Consider the following 6,217-nt stretch of genomic DNA (forward strand, 5'->3'; position numbering starts at 1 on the left):
CGCCCCAGATGCTGGGTGGCTCTGTGCAGCTTGGGGCAGCTGTGCCGGTCTCATTGACGAGAGACGGAGAAAATCCCGCTGCCATGCTCAGCTTCCCGAGAAGGGGCTTCACCCCCCTTCCCTGTGCCCCTCCAGCAGTGAGCTCAGAGACGTCCTGAAGGGCAGCGGAGCTTCCCCCCGGCTCCATTTTCATAACGTGCTCATTGGGCCAGAGCCGCACCCTGGCGCCATCTCGGGTGTGGTGCTTTGCGTGTTGCCGGGGACATAAATCCTCCTCTGCTAGATGGGCAGGGATTTGAATGTTGACCTCTTACCTCTCCAGTGACTCGCCTAAGAGGCCAGGCCCTCTGCTGCTGTGAGGGCCCCTGAACTCTGATCCGCGTTCAGTAACTAATTCACTAGTAATCAGGCCAGAGCTACCGTCCGCCTCTCCCTGTAGCCCGTTGCTTTGGCTGCTTGCCCAGCATGGGGTGGGTGCTAGTTCAATTCCCTTGCTGACAAGGGGACAATTTCTCCCCTATCAGGTGCCTGGCCTCAGTGCTTGGCTAAGAGGGATGCCGAGATGGAAACTCCCTCAGTCTTTCCTGTTAGGGTTGCCAGGTGTCCGGTATTCACCCGGACAGTCCGGTATTTTCGGCTCAAGTAAAAAAATTCAGAGGATACTGGACACCTAAAATGTCCGGAATTTTCTGAAATTTTCCCCGGCCAGGAGGCAAAAATGCTGGGCACCTGGCAACCCTACAAACACGCAGCGCACGGCCTCCCCTTCACCCCTCCGAATTCCCACCTGGCTCCCAACACCCCCAGACCCCATGCTTACCTGGTTCCCCAAGGCTGCCAGGCACAAAATGCTTCCCCTGGGTCTTAGTGCTCAACCGCTCCCCTGTTCCTATCCCTGCACTCACTCTTAAAGGGGACATGCTGTTTTAATGCTGTTTAATTATTTTTTTTTTTGTGGCTTACTTGGAGTCTTTTTTTATGTGCTCAACAACTTTGGTCTCCCCCTCCCCCCCTTTTTTACCTTCAACAGAATTTTTTCCCGTTTTTTGGGGGGGGGTCGATATTTTTGTTTCAACCCTCGGGGAACCCTATTTCCTGTGGAAGGCATCCCTCTTTCACTCCATATTAACTGAGCCAACATCCACTTCTGGAGCCTCCTGTGGTTGGGCTGTGGGAGACCCTAGTTCAAATCCTGCCTCCGCTGACTCTGGCTGGTGAGCATTAGGGTTGCCTGGTGTCCAGTATTGAACCAGACAGTCTGGTATTTTCACCTCCTGCTCGGTAAAAAAATTCAGAAAATACTGGACACCTAAAATGTTCGGTACTTTCTGATGTTTTTCCCGGCCAAGAGGCGAAAATCCTGGGCTGTCCATCTCAATACGGAGGCAGCCTGGCAACCCTCGTGCTCACCAGGTTCCGCAGGGAGCTGTCCAGCCCCGCACAGGGAGGCAAGATGGCGGGCAGCCGCTGGCAGCCTGTTAGGGCCATAAAGCCTCACCACACATTTCTTGAAGGGGCCATGCTGGGTTTTTTGTTGGTGTTGTTTTTGCTTTGCTTAACAACTCTTGGGATCCCTTTTTTTTCCGGTATTTTTTCTAAAACCATCTGGCAACCCTAGGTGTGAGCTCTCTGGACTGGGGTCATTTCACAGGGCCTCTTGCTCCTTTTGGTTAAGAGGAATTGCAGCCAGATGCAAACCTCCCCCCCATTGTTCTTTGTCCACCAGGACCGGGGTACACCAGGCTGGTGTGAACTGGAGGCTCTCTCCACTTCAGAGAGACGGCCCCACCACAAAGGACAGTTACCCAGGAGACAGGAAATCCCTGTGCAAACTCCAGCTGAACAGGCAGCTGGGGGCTTTGAACCCGGCTCTCCCGCAATGCAGCCAAGCAGCCTAGCACAGGACTAGAGAGTGAGGGTAGTTATGGGGCTGGCTCAAGCCACATGTAATTCATATGGAACAGCTTCAACAAGCAAGAGGGAAGGTTCCCCGCTTTGGCTGGTCTAGCAGAAAGAGGAGGTCACCCAGGGGGCATCTACACAGCAACTTAGTTATTTCGAAATAAATTCACAAGAACTTATTCCGACTTCTGTAAACCTCATTCCTCGGGGAACAACGCCCCTTCCGAGACAGCTGTTTTGGGATAGCAGTCGTGTGGATGCCCCACTGCAGCTATTTCGAAATAGCTCCTCCCCCGGGCCATTCACAGTCATTACTTTTGGGGCTCTCACTCGAGGTAGCCTGTCCACTTTAGGGGAGCCTGCCTCGGGCTCCTTTTGAGGGTTCCCTGTGGTGTCGATGAGCTATTTTGAAATAAGCTATTTCGGAGTATTTCTTCCAGAATAGCTTATTTTGAAATAAGCGTGCAGTGTAGACGGAGCCCCAGACCCCAGGGGAGATTCAGCCCCCCACATCCACCCTTGAGGTACGAAGCCAGCCACCAGCTTACAGCAGGAGCTGCCGGCCCAACGAACATTTAATTGAAGTGGAACAGTGGCCCCTATTGCAAAGATCAGAGCTGCATTCAGCACCTAGCCCTGGGGAGGGGTTTCATCCTGCAGCTCCCATGATCCAGGCACATTGCCTACGCACCAGCCCATGGAGAAATTGTCGCCTTTCATGTCACCCAAAGAACAGTTAACGAATGTGGAACAGCTTCCTAAGGCAAAGCAATCTCCCCCTGCACAGTACCCCAGAAACTAGGGCACCCGGACTGCCAGAAACGGCTCTTCTCAGTCAGTTACGAGACAGGGCGGAGGGGAGACTTGAACCCAGCGGCGGGATCACAGGCTTTGTTAGCCCGAGTGACTTGAACACCAAGGTCAGAGGTTTCCTTTTTTGAACATGACTCTGCATGGCAGGGGCTGACGTCCCCACGGATGCCTCCAACCCCACTTCCTTGCATCATGCTGCCTGCATCACCCCGACACCCTCGGCACACGGCTTGCCTCCCATCTGCAGGTGTCAGGGTCACAGTCACACGGATTCCTCCATTTACTCGACCATGCTTTGCAGTAGATTGTGTCATGGATGACACAGCTCCAGCCTCGGCCCAGAGAGTGGCTCATAGGCTGAAACTGTTTCATTGTGGTGTCCGCTGTATTAACGTGAGTTAAGTCTGGGCCACCAGTAAGGCTTGGTTGTGAAACCTCTGCCCCTCCTGGAGCTTGGCGGAGTGGGCGAGGACACGGGGGATGTAGGTTTTGCTTGGACGACGCTAAGCAAGTCACTTTGGGCTGGATTCACGCAGCTCAGGGGCTGAGAATTGCACCTGGTGGTAAGTTTCCGTGCGATAGACACTGCGACTCCAACGTACCTTCATGAATCTGGATTTCTGGGGTCCACTCCTAGAAAGTACAGGGTAGGGGGGACCCAGCAGGAAAAGGGGTGAGAATCCCTGCACTAGCTGGACACCGCAGCTGGTCAGCACTTTTCACCAAAAACACTGCCGCCTCAATTCCAAAGGGCTTTTTGATCAAAATGAAAATGCAATTTGTAAGATGTTCTTTTGGGGGTCCATTCCCACTCTTCAGGGGAATCGGGACAGGAAGAAGGGAGAAAAATGTCCCATGTGCCTGTAGTCAAAAGACAGAAGTTGGGCCGCAAGTTTTTCAGGCTGGCGCCAGTCCGAAAGAAAGACGCAGCTTTGTATTTTAGCCAGCTCCGTCGCCGAGTGAGACATCTTTATGGACCAGCCACGAGAGGGCCACAAATCCTCATTCTCCTCCGCCACAAGTCCCACAGCCGGCCACTGGGGGTTTGTTTCACCTCCCTCCTGCCCCTGGAGCAAGGACAAGAGGGGCTACAAGTAACTCTGCGAACAGGCTTCCTGGACAGGCACTTCTCCCGGGGGCAACGCAGGCCAATGAGCCAGCCCTCGCTCTGGATTGTGTGTGGCCTGAGGCCCCACACGGAGGGGCTGCCCCACAGGCTAGGAAGACTCGAGGGCCTCTTGAACTCACCATTCAAATTCTGTTGGGTTCAGCTCAGTGTTGGTAGAAGAGCCAGCAGCAGTCGCTTGTGCAAACACCTCAGCCATTTGCCAGCAGGCTCTGGGGTGAGAGAAAGTCGCTCGCATTCCCAGTTCCCTGTGTCTCTGGCTAGGGGGTAAGCGCTGCGCTCCGGCTGCTAACAAGCAAACAGGCTCTGCACTGCCTTGGTCCTGTGTGCGTTCCCCACTGCGTTAGAGCTACCCTGCCCCTTTGCCCAGGGCCGTGGATCAGACCTGCAGAGGGCGCAGAAGGAGCAGGGGAGCCAACATCCGTGGCTGGCGCTGTGGCAAGGAAGAGTGAAGCCAGTGTGAAACGACAGACCCATTTTCCCACAGGGCACCCCCCAGTGTAGGCTGGATGGGATGCCACGTCTCTACACAGACACACCACTAGGGCCCGCGCTGTCCCCCTCGCCTGAGTGCTGCTTTTCCCAGGCTTCTGAGCAATCTCATTCACCAGTGGCCATTGGGTCCTCCAGGAGGGGCACAGGCTCAATGTCTCCTCTCATTTTTTCCCATCCATGTGCAGAATAAATTTTGTTTTGTGCACCAAGGCAGAAACCCAACCTGTGCACTCTGGTGTTCAGCTGGGAGGCAGCTGACTCCCTCCTGGCCGGCCGCCCAAGTGCACAGCTTACTGGGGACGTTCCCTGGGCCATTCTTCACCCCGCAGGGCTAAGGGAAGGGCTGCGGAGCTTCCTGAAGAGCGGCTGCTGCGCTAGGAGAGCAAACAGAAGGGCGGTGCGGAGTCTCTTGACAGGGCGGCTGGCAGGCAGGGAGGCCTCCCGCTGCTGCTCTGAAAGTTGGGAAGGCTGGGCCCAGAGGGATTCGGCCCCTGGCCCTGAGCCAGCAAATGCCCATCTGGGCTGTGCACACAAGGGCTGCTCACCCTGCCTCTGCCATGCTTTGCCATCCAGGGGCAGCCTGGGAAGTTCGCCTGCCTTATCCCAGAGAAATGGATCCAGTAACTAGTATTGAGGGCTGGATTCTCCCCCCTCACACTAGTGTAAGTGCCAGGCTAGTCTCACTAGTCTCAGCGCCAGGGGGCGAGCAGCCCAGGTAGCCCATGGCAGGTTCTCAGTGCCAGTGCGACGTACCTCAGAGCCAGGCCCGGCTGCAGGGGCATCTCTCTGCCACCGCTCAGGCTCCTGCCGTTTGCCAGTCAACACAGAGCCCTGCCCTGTCAGCTGCCCAGGGGTTTCTCCTGTCGCCAGGATGGTGCTTTCTGAGGCATCAGCATGGGCCCTGGAGCAACACATCTCCCCATCTCTCTCCCCGCCGAGCTCCCTGGCCGCTCACTCTCAACAGGGAGGGCAGCTCTGCTCTGAGAAGCCCTGACTCCGGATCTCACGGGCACCCTGTTTGCCCTGCAGACCTCACCCCGGGGCCCAGGAGCTGAGCTGGTCCAATCCTGTGCTTGCGCCCGCAATACATCCCTTGCTCAGGGATGCTGGAGCCACAGCGGGGTAGAGGCCGGTCTCCGGTGGTTACCAAGCTGAAGGCTGGCTGGCAAAGGACACCGCCCTGGGCCTGGGCGCATTCCCCCTCCAGTGCAGAGCTGCACTGTGAGGCCGCGCTGGGGGCTGACTTACAAGGGCCGGGCAGTCTGCGGGGAGGAGGAGCCCCCTTAGATTCCGGGTACTCCACCAGCTGGCTGTCAGGTGGGGTGCAGCTCCACCTACTGGACACACGGTTATTGCACCTCGTGTTCTCATCCCATTGCCACCTGGCAAGTGGGCTCTGAAGGGCCAGGAACCTGGGGGGATCTGTGGCCCCTGCCTGCGGTTTGAACCCCTGACCTAGCCCCAGAGCAGCTCTTACTGCAACAGAGCTTGGGCAGCTCCCAGCTGGGCCTTTGGGGCTGGGCGTTTGTTGATATAAACAGAGGGGGGCAGGGTGATTAAGGTAACAAAGGGCTGGTCATTCAAGTGAGTGAAAGATCCTTAGATCATAGAATCCTAGAATCCCAGGGCTGGTCGAGACCTCAGGAGTCATCCAGTCCAGCCCCCTGCCCAAGGCAGGACCAATCCCAACTCAATCAGCCCAGCCAGGGCTTTGTCAAGCTGAGACTTAAAAACCTCTAGGGATGGAGATTCCACCCCTCCCTAGGGAACCCATCCCAGTGCTTCCCCACCCGCCTAGGGAAATAGTTTTTCCTAATATCCAACCTAGATCTCCCTCACTGCAACTTGAGACCATTGCTCCTAGTTCTGGCATCTGTCACT

This window comes from Pelodiscus sinensis, chromosome 28 (genome assembly GCF_049634645.1).
Source record: "Pelodiscus sinensis isolate JC-2024 chromosome 28, ASM4963464v1, whole genome shotgun sequence".
Lineage (NCBI taxonomy): Eukaryota > Metazoa > Chordata > Testudines > Trionychidae > Pelodiscus > Pelodiscus sinensis.